We start from the raw sequence: 16,211 nt of genomic DNA, 5'->3' as shown, positions 1-16,211 counted from the left end.
CAGTAGGTAAAACCCGTACATGACTTAAAACAGGTTACACAGTAAAAGATGATGAGGTTCCCAAGTGCTCAAAAACCTCCGAAGGTCTATGCACATAAACACAGTGTGGGTTTTCTGGTGTACAAGACATGGCAAGAGGTCCCCAGGGCAGCATGTTGAGTCCCTAAAATATCAATTCATAATGAGTACCTCAGGATACATTAATTGTGACTTCTGATTTGCTCTGAGCTGGCCCTAGTGGCATTCATTATGCTGACATCCTGTGATACAAGTCTGGGTGCTAGATGAGACCTAGCTTATCCTTTGACCCGTGTCAGATTGGTGCTGAGCATAAACTTGGTTCTTACCCTTGTTCCCAAGGGAAATGAGTGTTCACACAGGAATTAGCCTTTCAGAGGCTGAGTAAACAGAGCTGGTGGGATAGGACTGACTTAGCTGGGAAAGCAAGGAAAGAAAATTCCTTTTCAGGCTCAATTAGCAAATATTTTGAGGCTTTCTGCCCATCACTTTTTAAGTAACATACTGTTATGATTCACCAATCATATCAATGTTCTAATGATATTTTAAAGGCATATTTTCTTTTTGACATGCTATCTATTTATCTATGTTCTTCTCTAACTAGGGTCATGCATCAAGCTTTTTAGCACATGATGCTGCACATGGTGCTAATAATACCAAGGTTCAATCCCCATATGGGCCATTCACTCAAGGGTTCAACTTGATGATCCCTGTGGGTCCCTTCCAACTCAGAATATTCTGTGATCTGGAAATATGACCATAATTACCCATTGAATACAAAAGATAGGTCTTGAGTGGAAGATTCAAAACAGTTCAGTTTTGCACTATGCTAGTAATTTTCTTCTGTTGGTTATCTTATTGCTAGAGTCTTAACATTGCTTGAATGCACACTCCTAATTCACTAATTGCTCAGAAGAACTCTGTAAGGGACTCTGGATGCCATCATATCTTTTGAGTAAATCATTAGTGAATATGCTCTGGCACATATTTTGAGTAAATCATTAGTGAATATGCTCCAGCACATATTTTCATCTGTACTCTTCAGTAACTGTTCTTGGTAGGGAAAAAAATCCCTAGCATATCTTAAAAAAAAAATCACTTTGCATTTCAAGCTAGGAAATTTCTCTACCTTCCATCTGACTTATGGATTGTGAAAAGCTACCATAGTGAAAAACAAATTGTTGGATACATATCACATTGAAGGGTTATATGATATATCACTCAGCATGGAGTCTGGTTTGATTTACTTGCACGCAAGCAAAAGAAACTGTAACAAAAATAGTGCTTTTCCATTCCTTGTATTCCCCACAATATTCTGCCATTCCTTGGAAGGTAAAGCATGTCATGAAGTCACTGTAGGTCTGCATTCAATAACTGATGGCAGGATAAAGCCTTGCTGTCTAGGTGGATGGTACATGGCAGCACAAATAGAACTGAATGTCTCATTTCTCAGTTCATACCTAATTCAGAGAAGATTGTGGATCTTCCTGTCTTGCAGAAGAGACCAGGAAACTAAGGAGGAGAGTGACTCTCTGTATGCACTAACCCCTGCTCTGGTCTGGAGACACCAAGGACTTACTGTGATTCAGCTGGGAGGGCAACAAGAACTGTGGTATTAGACAAATTACTCGCTGTTCGACAATTTGGGTCTTATGAAATGTTAGAGAATATTTAAAATTATGCAAATTAATATTTTCTCACAATATATTTGGCTGTGTTCCTGGCGTGTATTATTCTTCCATGTTGAATACCTCCATCTCCAGCAGCTATTCAGTCCTTAAAAGGGGTTGGCTTTTATTTTATTCTATTTATTTTTCTGCCACCGTATATTCTAAAGACATGTAATGGATCAGCCCAGATATGTTTCATGTTGTAGGAGAGGGAAGGAAATAGCCTGAAAATCATTTACAGTTCAACATTGACCTGATATTTGTGAAGATGAAAACTTACTCTACCGCATTTTTACTTTGTGATTTGAATTCAATGGGGTAAAAATCAGCTTTAAAAATCTTGTCATGATGCTATTTCCAAAGTAAAATAAGGAGTATCAGTGAGAACACACCACCCCCAAGTGGCTCCCCTCCAGCTTCATAACCCAAATTTATTTTTGACATTGCATCATAAGACCAAAATGATTAATCTATAATAGATTATCTCACAAATCTGCAGCAGAAGAACAGAGGATATGATTTACTCAGGATTTGGCACACTGGCAATGGCATGTCACAGCAAAGGGTTCAATGAATAACATACAACAGAAAAACAAACTGGGCAGAGGCTGGGCTATTGCAGAGGGACTTCAACGTGGTGCAAGGGAACCCACCAACCCGACAGCTGCATTGACCACTGGCCACTTGACTTACCATAATATTTGAGCAAATAATTTCCATTTGCTTTCCAGAAGGACTTCTCTAAGTGCAGATGTTCCTCACAGCCTGCCTTGAGCTTGCATTTCATAAGTGCTAAGTACCTATAAAATAGAACGAGAGGTGTTTACCCTACCTTTGCAGTTGTCCTGTGGGGTCACAGGATTTGTGTTATGGAACTGCAAAGTGTAGTTATTTGTGAAAAGTGTTGAATTCCTGGGAGAAACACAAACAGTTGGATGGCTAAACCATGTACTTGTGCTACTTCAGTGCTCACCTTCATTACTGAGAGTACAGGAATGTTTGTGGAACCTCCTGCATAATTTACTGTATGTGAAACATTTACCATGGATAAATTTCAGCCTATGGAATTCCATTTAAAAGGGCACGCATTTTTTTTTCTGGGACATGGCTACCTTTTGCACCAAACTTAGAAGCCGAAAGCAATCATAAAAAATCAGAGTAACATCCAGGTTCACAGGCACCATTTTCTGGTGACACTAAAAACGTATTTGCCAGTTAAAAAAAGCTATTGTCCTTTACTGTAATTTTAATAATTTATTGCGAACATTAGAAACTTCAGAAAAAATTCAGTCTCAGCTGTCTGACCTTGGCCAAATGCTGAAGAACAACCTGAGGGCAGGACACTGAAAAATGGAGGGCAGAGTAAAGCATCTATCTACTGTTATTGCCATTCAACGACACCTTCCTTCTGTAAAATCTCAAATTCACTTTTTACAGTATTTCCATATTTACTAAGTAACCTGGGATAAATATGTTGCTCTAACCTTGATTTCTTCTATTTTCAGGGAGATTTACCTGCCAGTCTAGGCTGTCTTTTCTGACATCAAAAGTTGAGCAAAGTTCTCCGCGTAGTAACAGGTTTTATTAGTCTGTAATGCCCCTTCCCTTGACCTGTTGGGACTTTCTTTTGCTAGTGCTTCTGTCAATCCTTGGCTTTCTGTGTGGGGCCAGTGAAGGTCTCAGACTCTAGACACTTCAGCCAGAACCAAGACTATTAATTTATTTGCGTGCACCATCAAGCAGCAATCGTCTTTAAATTGTTGGCCAAAGGCGAAAAGGCGAGTCAGAACTCATGGAACTCTATCTCTCATGGAACTACACAAGGATGGTGGCAGCAGGGTAGGTCTGAAAAGGCTGTGGGGCCAGGGAAATGCCCCATGAGCTCTGTTGATAGACAGCTGTGACAGACGACATCAAGAAACCTCTATGTGTCTAATCTCCTGTTTAACTGCCAGCCCATCCAAAGGAGATGTTAATAGTTTCACATAGCTGGGATTTTGTCCCAGAGGTGAGGGCTTTGGCTCTGTTGGCATGTCTGGGTGATGGCAACTTTTCCCCTTTAGTTTTAAGGGCTCAACAGATGAAGCTTGCCAGGGTAGTGCTGACACTATCCAGCTCCTGCAGCAATGCACAACATAGCAGTGAACAATACAGGAAATAAAACAACATAGGAAAATAGGGCTGCTGCTGCCACAGATCCTGGGAAGCTTAAATTTAATTCCCTCCTCCTCCCTCTGTTGAGGCCATGCTCCTCCCCAGAGGCATCAGAAATTGTCTTTCCCTCATGCTCACCCAAGATCCAGGAAGGGGTTTCATTTCTCTCTGCTGGGAAGTGAGTTATATGTTGGGAATTACGCAGGATTTTTGACCTGGTTGACAGAAAAGGCAGCATTAACAGCTAAAATTTAGAGAGCAAAACAGTACTTCAAACTTTTGGGGGATTGATGCAAGTGGTTCAGCTTGATACAAATTTCTTTCATGGCCATATTGTGAGCAAAAATATTGTCTCCATCTCTACCTCTAGGCACTCCAACCACAAGCTGAGATCTCACCTACAGACCAGGAATGGGGGGCCATGCCACCAATCAATAGCAGAGATTGCCACAGAGCTTGAATTTTACACATATATGAAATATATACAAAATATATAAGGTTTCACATCTCCAGTGGGAAGTATCAAGGGCCTTGTAGACACAGAGGGCTGAAAGCACCTGCATTGAAACAGGAGTGAGGGCAGGTCTAGGTCAAGGGTTTGGCTCAGAAAGTAGAGAGCAGCGGGGTTTCATTCCTGGCTGTGCAAAGATCTGAAATAACACCCTGCCTCATGCCTTACTTCCCATCCACGGCATTCCAAACATGGAAAACCTGCTGTACTTATGAGATGCTAAAACTCCTCTCATGCTTTGGGGTTATATAAATGCCATGAAAACCCACAGAAATGGACATGGAAAAGCAGCATGCAGATCCTGGTTCCAGTCAGCCTGAGAGCCTGTGTCCTACTCTTCCACTGTTGCTTCAAGCTCAGGAGTGCAGGTGAGTGACAATGTGTCACCCTCTGCAGCTGATGGCCCCGGCCCAGAGTCCACAGAGTTCAGGGGTCTTGGAAGTACACTGTAAAATGTAACAAGTGGTCTTTTTTGTTGTTGTTGTTTCTGTGAAAGCCAGTAATCACAGAACTAAAGTACAGTTGGATGAACCACAGTTTGCTACCATGAACTTCTCCTGTCTGTGTTTTTCTAAAGGCAACAACCATAAATGCTGAGATGGCTGCACTTTGGACAAAACAAATGCTATAACAGGATGTAGCTGTAACAAATCTGTCAGAGCTCATAAACAAACAGTCATCCATTTAATCACTAATTATTAATCCAATTCTGATCTTCAGTTACTCAAAATGAACTGTTTAAAAAATGTGATATGAGTTAGTCTAAAGCAATTTAAAAACATGCATCCAAAAGTAATGCTTTGGTTACTGTGGGACAATCCATCTGTTATTACAAGAAAATTAGGACAGGAAAAATAAACCTTATCCTATGAAATCAGCCATATGAGAGAAGATTCCTTTTAAAACTGCCCCCACCTGAAATCCTGAGTGCTGAAGGAGGCAGACAAGCGTTAATGAGCAGGACTGCAGCCTGCACCATATTCCTGCCCCTCTAAAGCAGCAGAATTACAAAATAGATGGGCGTGAAAGAAATCACAGATTTGTTACAGATATCTGCTGCTTAGTGCCTAAAAAATTTAGTTTATGGAGCCTCTCAATCTGTGTATGGAAATCAGTCAACAGCAGAAGCACTTCTGACCTCCTTGAAGATTTTTAGCATAATCTCAACTCTTCTTAAAATCTTTCCAAGCTAACAATATTGTATTCTTGGATTTTAGTTGTTTTGGTTTTTTTAATCAAAACTATATATTTCAAATTTGTCAAATGACTGGACAAAGCAGTGTTAAAAATTCAACTGCACTAATTACTAGCTGAGCAGCATAAAAACCTCTGAATAAATGTCAGTCTAGGAGATAAGCTCTTATCTTAATCTAATGACTCCACAGACTTAATTTGTCAGGCCAGCCTAGTTGATGAAAAACAGGTTTCTATTCTCCAGTGTTAGCAGCTGCATCCTTCCAAATCTTTGAAGCTGGATAGTAATACCATCAGTGTCATCCTGCAAAAATCTTGTGACCAAGCCAATTCCATTGCTATTGTCCTGTTACACTAATTAAAGTTGTTTTACCCCCATCGGTGTGCAATAGGTGAAAATGAAGGCAATTTATTTTTAGATTTGTTATATTCTGGGATAATCATTCTTGCTTCCCACTGCCCACAATGATGTGATAATATTTGCAGCTCTCTTTCAGTATCAGAAAGCAAGGCTTTTTAGCAAGGCTCCACAGACAGCACAGTGCTATCCCAGGAAAATTCCTGCAGTGCAGACAAAACACCCAAGTATGTGTGTATGGTTTGTTTGTGTAGAGAAGAGTAATTTTGAGCTCAGGCAATGAATTTAATCTTAAGAGATGATTTTAGATTTTTGAAGTTCTTCCTTAAAGGAGTATTTGACATATTTAAAACTAAATGCACCCAAATGTTCATAGTGTTTGGGCAAAGTGGATTAGCAAATAGAAAAAAAATAAATTGGTTGCAGCCACTACCCCAATCTTCAACTGATGGGAACCTGGTAGGCCTTTTTTGCTGAGTGCCCCATTTCAAAGGATACCATTTAAGCATGGTACTTTTCATCCCAACCTCAAAACTTAGAGAGATATGCTTGGGAGTTGGGAGATAAACTTTTTTCTGATGATACCCAGGAAGATGACAGTAACAAAAAACCTGATGAAAAAAGTAACAAAAACCTGATGAAAATAATAGTGCTAAGGTGAAATCTACTGAGGCAAATCCAAGAGGCCAGTCCTGCTCTGTACTGTGTTGGCATTGACATTATTAACTTTATCAACATTAGATATATCAAGATATTTACCTGCTCTGTTGTATCTGGTTTTGTAGCAGTGCAACTCCACTGACTTCAGCAGCATTTCACATCATACAACTAGGAAAAGGGAGTGGAGAGTTGGCCACCTTTTTCTAGTACTGCAAAATCCCTGATGCCCAGAGCTGATTGGTCTGAAGCCCGTGTTACTTTCTGGTCTGGCAGGAGTGCAGGGTCAGAGGTAGCTCTGTGTGGCTGCAGCACAGGTCACTCTGGGATTTGCTTTGGAATGCTTTAGAAGCATTTCACTGTTTGGCTGGGAACACCCTCTTGGATAACACAAATTTAATTAATTAGATCACAAATGTCCATCCTCTTGGGTGAGAACATTGCTTGCTTGCAAATTTAGTCTAAGCAGGACTGCAAGGGGACCACACAGGTCATGTGCTGGCACATCTACAAAAGTACTCAGGAGCCAGTCCATGTACATTTTCATTTCAAAGGCTCATGTGTGAGCATGGACAGCCTGTTTAACATCTGAGTCGTCCTGGCTGTGATGTGAGTTGGGTGCCAATACTGTAGCAGCCAAAGCCTGTGAGCCCATGCATGCAGGCCACATTGTCTAGGTGGGTTTCTTCACCTGCAGCAGTGCAGATCCTCAGCAGGGAGGACATAAAGGCTGAGAAGGGTGGGAAGGTTCACAAGCTGCAAAAACCTTTACATCAGAAATTGTAATTACCCCACCTAGTTGTGTTCTGCATCTGATGTGTACAATGGCATCTTCTAACATCCTGGCTAACACATCATTACTTATGGCATCTTCCTGTTAGTTGAGAGCCATAACACACCTTTCTTCCTGTTTTACCCAAAACCATGCAAAGGAGCAGAGTTTGCAGAGTAGTGTCAGGTGAAGTGTTCACGGTCCCTAATGTGACCCAGAATGACAGGGTTGCTGGATAAATTAGAGCCAGATTTCCACAGATATATGAGATCCCCTGAATACAGATCAGTACCTACTTCAGATTTTTAAAGCTTCCAGGCTCCATGCTGTCATGGAGTTGAGAGCACAAGGGTGTTTGAAAATCCCGGAGTCTGAAACATATTTAAGGACTGCTGCCTATTGCTTCCTTGGATCAAGACAACTGAACTCTTTGAAAGCACTGGGCTGCAGTCAGTATCTGTCTGATCTTCTGAACAATAATAAACATTTGGTGCATGGTCTGCAACCTTGAGGCCTCATCTAACCAAATGTGAATTTATATCTATTGGTTTCATCATGGAAGTGATGGTTCACTCTGAACATGCCAAATTCATTTATATTAGGGCTATGGCCTAGAATAGCATTTTTTTAGTAAGAATTAATTTCTCCTGCTCTGAGTCACAGTTTCAAACTACAGACCATTCCCAACACAGCTGAAACAGAAAATGAACACATTGAAGTAAAATTTTCAAAGTGACATTTGAACCCCTTCTCTCTGATTTGATGATCTCTCTGATCAATGACCCAATCTATTGATCCAGTCAAATGACTGCAGCCTCCTCAGGTCCATCCTGCAAAGTCTCCTTGACCAGTTCATTACCACAATTCTTCAGGTGCACTGTGATTGTCTTTCAGGGGAGGACAGGTGCCAGCTAATCAAGTTGAAAAAATTAAAACTCCTATAGATTAAATTCTGGTCCTGGTGAAAGATATGGCAAAATTCCCATGGAAACCAGTGACTACTTTATCTTAAGACATTATCTCAAGTCTGAATTGCCATTGGAATACTGACTCCTAGATTTATGCAATGAGTTTAACTTGGAATTAACAAATTTATTGCCATTTCCTCAGCAGCTGGAGCAGTGAAGGGGCTGGCTCACAAAGGAGCCATTCCCTAGGGGTGGTGTAGTAGGATCCAGCTGGCTTGGGTTGGGCTGCCCAAGATTCAGGAGACTTTGTGGTTTCATGATTCCCTTTGCTCCCTCTATACTCTCCAACACTTGCTCCTGTCATTCCACTACAAAAAAAGTTTACCTGCTCTGGCCTGCAAAGGAGCCCTGCTATTTTTGGACTGCAGCCTATAAGAACAACTTTGGATGCTAAGGAAAAATAAATCATTCTGAAAGAACAAAACTGGGTCCTTTATGGAAAAATATTGTGACTCCCAATCTGAGGGCTGTGGATCCAGATGATAAGTAATCTAAACCTAAAAAGGGTCTGTCATGGTGAGATACAAAAATGTAGGGGGAACTGCCAGGTTTGAGATTGGTCTTGATGAAGTATTAGTGCTGACAAGCCAATAATGAGCTAAGGCCCATGGTGAGCCTGCAACAAGCTGGGCCACTTGGCTTGACTAAATGAAGTCCAAATGCTGGCACCACTGCTGGAGGCAGGACAAGCATATTCAAAGGAGAAAGATTTCTTTCTTGATTTGCAATAAGAGTATCACAGTTCACCCACCTTGTGTGCGAGTGCAGGGCAGTTTGTGCCATGTTAATACCTTTGATGCAGCATTCCTAAAAGGAAGTGTGTGTCAATTTTGGTATAAGTGTTTGGGCACAATAGCCTTAATTCAATGTGTCATATAGGAGAAAATCATGTTGGCTTATATTTATGACTTTTCACTTCTATCTTAGCACTAGAGATGTTTGGAGAGCAAACCAACTCTTCAGTTTGTGTTTTGCTTTGTTGTTTTTTTTAATCCGTCTAAGCTTTGCCAGCCAAATCCATAACACTTATTGCCATATCTGCTGCAGAATAGGTGGGAAGACATCTGAAATGCACTGAGGGGGTATTTTTGATTAGTCACACATTATGTGACTTAAGGGAAGGGTAGAGAATTGAAGATAGGCAGGAAGTGAAGACACGCTCTTGATGGGTACCTGATGCACATACTATTGCATAGGTCAAGGAGAGCCACAGCCAAGGGAGCACTACTGATGCCTTGTACTTCTTGTGGCCCTTGGGCACAGTCAGGATTCTTGACCTGAGATTGGAAAAATAATGAGGGTGACCCTCAAGTGAGTAAGATCCATAGGAAAAACAAAAAAACTTCCAATGAATAAAGAAAAGGCCAGAATTTAGGCTGTTTGTACCAAGGTAAAAGAGCCCAAATCATCTCTGGAATTTCGGTGCTTAAGTGTCTTTGTTTAGGATCCTGTCCCAAATGTCTTTGATAACCTGGGTCGGTATGGGCCTCATATCTAGAGGCTGGTTAGCAAATCTCCACTAACACTAAAACAGAGAACTGGCTTGGTAATTCTACCACCTGATCATGACTGTTTTTTGAGACGGGGCCAAAGCAGGTACAGAGCTGGGTTAATCTCAGTTGTTCCACAACATGCTATACTGCCATTTAGAACAGCTGCTGAAATGTTTGGGTGAGGCTCTTTCTTGCTTTTATAGCAGTGCAGTGCTATATAGAGAATGAACAGCTCTGTGGAGACTGGCTTCCCTCAAGGGATGCTCTCTCCTCCTTCACAGAAGTCACAGGTGTGGCCACACTTGGACTGATGTGTACAGTTTTGGGCACAGCAGTATAAAAGGATATAAAACTATTAGAGATCGTCCAAAGGACAGCTATGAAGATGGTGAAGTGTCTGGAAGAAAAGTCATATAAAGAGCAGCTGAGGTCAGCCTGGGCAAGAGGAGACTGAGGGAAGACCTCATTGCAGTTACAGCTTCCTTGTGAGGGAAGCAGGAGGGGAAGACACTGATCTCTGCTCTGTGGTGATTAGTGACAGGACCCAAGGGAATGGCCTCAAGTTGTTTCATGAGAGAAGTCTCTTCACCCAGAGGGTGTCTGGGCACTGGAACAGCTCCCCAGGGCAGTGGAACAGCACCAGCAGAACTTGACAGACTTCAAGAAGCACTTGGTCAACGCTCTCAGGCACATGGTGAGACTCTTGGGAATGTCCTGTGCAGAGTCAGGAGTTGGACTTGACAATCCTTTCAACCCAGCACATTCTGTGATTCTGTGATTTTGGCCTTGGTAAATGCACACTGACGATTTTCCACTTCTGTTTCAAAGGGAACCTCCAGCCACTCTCAAGTGCCAGTAACTATTTCCCCTGTTACAGGCTCAGCTTCCCTGCATTCTTTGGGAGGAGAGGCTCATAATAAAGGAAGCAGTAGAGCTACACCGATTTTTAGGACTGACAGTAAAGGTACCCAGTTAACAGACTGAGTGAGGGGACTCAGATTCACTTGCAGAATCCCATGTGAATTGCACTGTTCTTCCAATCAAAGTGATTGTGAGAAATTCTGATTTTCAATTCTTTTTTATTTTTGCATATGGGAAAGAGGATGCCTTTGTGCAATGACTGTTTAAAAATACTTCAAAAGAACTTGAATCAGTCCATGGCTGCACTATATACAAATTAAAATAATTGATTTTTTGGCAGCCTTTTAAGAGATCTATAAATTAAAGGGATTTCTGATACATTTTGGGGGACTTTATTTCATATCAGCTTTCAGAATGCCCTCCCTCACAGTGCTGAAAGTCAGCCACAAAACCAGACAGACCTCTCATTTACTCTGCCCTCCTGACTCAGGAGTCAGTGGATCTCCTTTGGAAGTGACCATGGTTGGGCATGGTGGGTCCTGGACCCCTGCCAGCTCTGCATCCATCCCTTTCATTACTTCTTTGAGAACTTTACATCAAGAAATAGAAACTGCCCCAAACCCACCCCTCTGGGGAGTTAGTTCCTCTCTTTTTCTCCATTAGTAGAAACTGATTCCCTCACCCAGTTTGTGTTGCACCTGGGCTGTCCCCATTCTGTGCTCTGATGGCAATGGGTTCAGTTCTATCTGTGATGACCTAAAAATAGCACTCAATTAACATTGCATTTCAAGAATTGGAAAATTTCCCAGAAGTCCATTCTTTTTTTCTTTTTCTGTTTCATTACATTTTACAGTAATAATACACAAGCCTGTAGAAAACATGACGGGTAATGAAAAAATGTAATTAATATAAGCAGTGTAAAGCATTTTTTTTCCCTCTGTTGTCCTTGCAGAAAATTACTGCTTTAAACTGAGCAGGATGTGAAAATGCATAAAGCAAACAGTAATATGCTGTGGTTTGTAAATATCTTATGCAAAATAGTTAAATCTACTGCTGTTTATTTTTCTTACTTTGTGTCACAAGCTCTTACATTTTTTTGTCCATTACTTTTTTCATTTGTTCTCTTTTGGGGGTTTGCTCTCTTTCATCTTAAGAAAGTCACTGACTTAACTATATTTTTTTTCTGCTACAGCTAATTCTTCTCACCATCTCCTCCTGTTTGCTGGCTCTGAAATGCAACATAATCTGCAAAAGTGTAGTGAGCCAGATCTTCACTACACTGAGGATATGCTCTCATTTTGGGCTTAAAAAAAAAAAAAAAAGAAAAAGAAAAAAAAAGAAAGCACTCTTATCCTACAAACAAACAACTAATTATCCCAAATTCTGCAACAGCTTTATGACTAACTAGCATTCCTGACTGTTTGTGTAGGATTCCACACTGTTTTAACAAGGCTGCCTGGTCACAGTTTGGGAACGGGCTGTAAGCAATACATTAACTAGTATGGCACAGTATATGCCATCTCTCTTTGGAATATTTCTCTCTGGATATCTGTAGAACTTGTAATACCCAGCAATATCTGAAGGTCACAGCAGAGTTTCTGAGCTGAAATACAAAACAGCATTCCAAACACATCTTCTGTGGCCAGACAAGAAACTGCTTATGGTTTATTTTCCCTCCCCCCCTCTGCACAGCTGACATCCAGCATTAGTTATTGTTTATTTTTGTCTTGTTCCTGGTTCTAAAGGTTTCCCTTATGGCTCTGGTTTATGTGAACTTTCAGATATCACTCGGGGCTTTTCTGCCTTGTCCCCTCTGATGTAGCTGGTTCCCCTGTGAAGGTAGGTTTCCCCAGCTGAAGATCTGTTCCTCTCTCCTGTGGCATTCTGTGCAGCCATTTGGAGTCCCAGATGTAGGAAATGAAATAATCCACGCTCATACAGTCATGAAAGTGCCCATCTGGCACACAGGAACATCACGCATTGGAAGCACACAAGCGTGAGCTCACTTTTGTTATGGCATTTCATAAACAGAGATGCAGTGAGCCAGCAAGTCAGGTCCTTTGGATAATAACAATCATCTCCATCACACGTTGTGTTTAAAAAATTGGGAAAGAAAAAAATCAAGACAAACTGGAAAACTTGCTCTAAGGAAAAATTTCTACTTATAAAGGTTTTTTCCCAGTGGCCTGCTGTACTTACACCTCTCTGGCTCTCCACTCTCTATGTAGATTTAAGACAATGGTGACAGTTGAAACGTAGCCAGTTAACTCTTAGTTAGCTCTAAAATCACCTCCTCCTCACTGTTCAGTTAAAGGAAGAAAATATGAGATCATACTTACAAAAGTGAGTCCTATAAAAACAAATTGCATGTTACTGCTTTCTTATCACTACATAAAATTCACAGAAACAGTCTAATAAATGACCTCACCACTCAATTTTGAAGTATACAAATTAAAGACAGCAACAGATAAGCCAAGAGAGATTAATGTCCAGTGTGTGTGCCTGTATGTGTGTGTTTGCATCCCTCTTTGAGGATATACCCATATGCTGTTGACATTCAACCTCTGGAATTATAATTAGGGGAAAAGGCAGATGTGTAAATTCATCTTTCTGGGCAGCATATATATGTTGCACTAGTTCCTGATTAATTCAGTACTTGAACACTTGAACACATTTACTCTAAGACAAAAGGTTTCTGTTGGGATATGTTGGCTAATAAAGGGGGAGAATATAATGAAACAATGAACAGCCCAAAATGATGGACAAAATGCAATACCAGTAAGTAAAAAAAAAGATTATTTATATTATTTTAGCTTTGCAAAGTAATTGAAAAATGACGTCCGAGGCATTTTGTTGGATGTCAATGCATGCTGTAAAGAAATCCTGGGATGTGATAAACTTCTCAAAACCCCCACCATTAGTTCTGCTGACAGTGCTGGATCTTCAGAGGGGTTGCTGCTCAGAGGGGTGAGATTTTTAACTTCAGGAAAAATCAGTGTCAGATCTCCTAAACCATTGCTGGAAAACTATGTCCATTCAAAAGCAGGGGTGTGGGCCTGCCAGGGGAAGGGGCCTGCCAGGGGAAGAAGCCTGCCGCTCCATGGTTAAAGAAAATAATATCTGAATTTTACATGACCCAGTTTTGTATTGTATTTGGCAAACAATATCTGGTCCACTATATTTTAAATACTAAGTGCTAAGTTAGGAAAACAATGAGATGTTTGTAAATATGATAGACCATTACAATATACTGCTTCTCATTTGAAAAGTCATTTGTGCAAGAAATTATTATTGACCCATAATATGTAAATGATTGAAATACAGAAATTAATATTTGGGTCAACTCATGTATTTTTCAACCATGAAATGAAAAGCTCAGTATTCACATTCCAATCCATACATGAAAGCATTACAGCACTATTACTTGGCTATTGTATTAATTTATTATTGTCTTAGTTAATGACATACAGAGTTATATCTCTACTTTCAAATGAGGAGAAGGCATTGTACGCCACACTAATGTTTCACCCTAGGATGTCCCCTATTCTGGACTCTTTACTGGTGACAATAAGCCAAATTCAGAGCTGATATGGAAGCAAATAAACAACAGTGCTAGCACGAAGGAGATTTTGGCCCTAATATGCCTTAAAGGTTGCACAGGGATGACTGCTTCCTGCATTGCAGCTCGTCTGTTCTACCTGGGCTTGATTTTCTTCTCCTTCACTTGAGTTTTACCCACTGTGATGCTCCTTATTTACTGCAACTAATTCAGAAATATAAACACAACAGGATTAGTGCATTTAGTGCTGTGAGGCAGTCTTTATTCTAAGGAGTTTCTGCTCCCACTTCCTTTTTCCTGAGTCATGGGGAGTCTGTGGGAGTGTGGGGTTTCTAACTGCACTGCTGGAGTGCTTGTTCTTCCTGAGGGAGCTGCAACTGGGCCCTCAGTCCAAGGTGACTTTCATTCCAGTGAATTCATTCAGCTCTCATGAAACATGCCAGGTTGTGACTCCAGAGACTCAGATGCTCTCTGTCTCCCCAGAAGGAGCGTCCAAGACCTAGAACAGCAGGCCAGCCTCTCTCCCTGGGGTGGCAAGAAGGCAGCATGTGAGCCTGTGATGAGGTACTTCCCCAGCCACTCAGAGCAAAGGTGCCTCAATAAGGTTGTCATTAAAGGGCTAACCTGTGCAAGCTAGACCTATGATATATTTGGCTCTTGGACTGTTATCCACTAAATTTCAAATGCATTGGCTACCAAGCTTAGCTGGATTGAGTCTGACTTAAGGTCAACCATCCAAATAATTCATTAGTATCCTATAAACTGTGTGCTCCATCTTTATGGCTTTTTATTCAAAAGTAAACAATGCCTCATTCTTTGTGCCATCAGGTATTGTATCTCTTGATGGGTCTATCTCCTTTAAGAGATGCATAATTTAAATACAAATAAATGTATGAGTGAAATCCATGTAGAATGATATTCATGACAGACAAAATGAATGAAGAAGAGATGGGCAAAACAATTTAGATAATACCCCAAAGCAAAGCGTCACAGTTAAATCAGGATTAACCCATGAAGCATGATGTGTTTCATGAAATGACTTTGGTATAGTCTAAAATGACAATGACTTGAATTAAGAAGGGCAGTATTGTATCAAGTTTGCTCCAGTGTTCGAACAGGTTACACACATACTGGATCATGTCTAGAGAAAAGAGCCTAACTTTTCTTTTTTATATTTGCACATATTTTACAGCCAAAATATTTTTAATATTTATTTTGCATGCAACTATTTAATATTCTAGATAGAAATAATTTTAAGCAGCTTTAAAAAGCAATAGACCCAGCTTTACATGGCTTGCAGGGTAAGGTAAAGAAAACCACAGTATAAGGGCATGTTTGGGTGGTGAAGAAAAAATGTAGTACCCCAGCACCACATAAAATCATGGTGAAGGTGAAGCAGCAGTAGTGGTGGTGTTCAGTGATGTAGCCACTGCCCTCGTGGTGTGATTTAGAAACTGCCCACACTGGCCAGCTGTATGGGAGGGGCAACATCCTCCTGGTCCTGCCCGATTAATCATCCTCTGGTTTTCTTAGTCTCTGGTGCAAAAGGCAGACCCAGATGACTAATTCTGGCAATAGAAGCCCTGCTTGTCAACAAGACCTCCCTTTGATAGAAGTGTGATTTGGTTTTAATTTTCTTTCAGCCCATTCATTTATTTGATGCTAATGGCTGACATGAATCATAGCGTTAGAAGGGAGAAGCACGATTTGTACCAGCAGCCTAAAAGGGATGGCATGTCCACCAGGGATGGCCTGAGGGTGCAGTTTCTTGGTGCTTTGGACACACCACAAGAGGATTGGCAGAGCGACTCCTTCAAACACAGCGTCCTGCTTATAGGAAGGGCAGCATCAGCTGAGAGCAGAGCCAAGGTGGAAGTGGAAAGTGGTGCTATTTTGCAATGGATTCAGTGGGAGTCTCAAACTGACAAGGTGATGATTACTGTGGCCCCAACCAAGTGCAGTCTTTGTTTAACTTTACTAGTATGAGTAAGCCAAT

The 16,211-nt window shown here is 41.0% G+C and overlaps 1 long non-coding RNA gene across 2 annotated transcripts in view; it reads right to left on the bottom strand.

Annotated features, from left to right (window-relative positions):
- The window catches only part of LOC117244775, a 16,731-nt gene extending 13,083 nt beyond the window's left edge, over nucleotides 1–3,648 (bottom strand). The window contains exon 1 of one of the 2 annotated variants that reach the window (XR_004498497.1): nucleotides 2,382–3,648. This is a non-coding gene — a long non-coding RNA (uncharacterized LOC117244775). The remainder of the gene's footprint in view (nucleotides 1–2,381) is intronic. The other variant, XR_004498498.1, reaches the window with a different exon arrangement.
- Between the last annotated feature and the right edge of the window lie 12,563 nt (nucleotides 3,649–16,211).

Source organism: Parus major, chromosome 8 (genome assembly GCF_001522545.3).
Source record: "Parus major isolate Abel chromosome 8, Parus_major1.1, whole genome shotgun sequence".
Classification (NCBI taxonomy): domain Eukaryota; kingdom Metazoa; phylum Chordata; class Aves; order Passeriformes; family Paridae; genus Parus; species Parus major.
The sequence above is the reverse complement of the archived record's forward strand: the minus strand, read 5'-3'. Positions and strand labels throughout refer to the sequence as shown.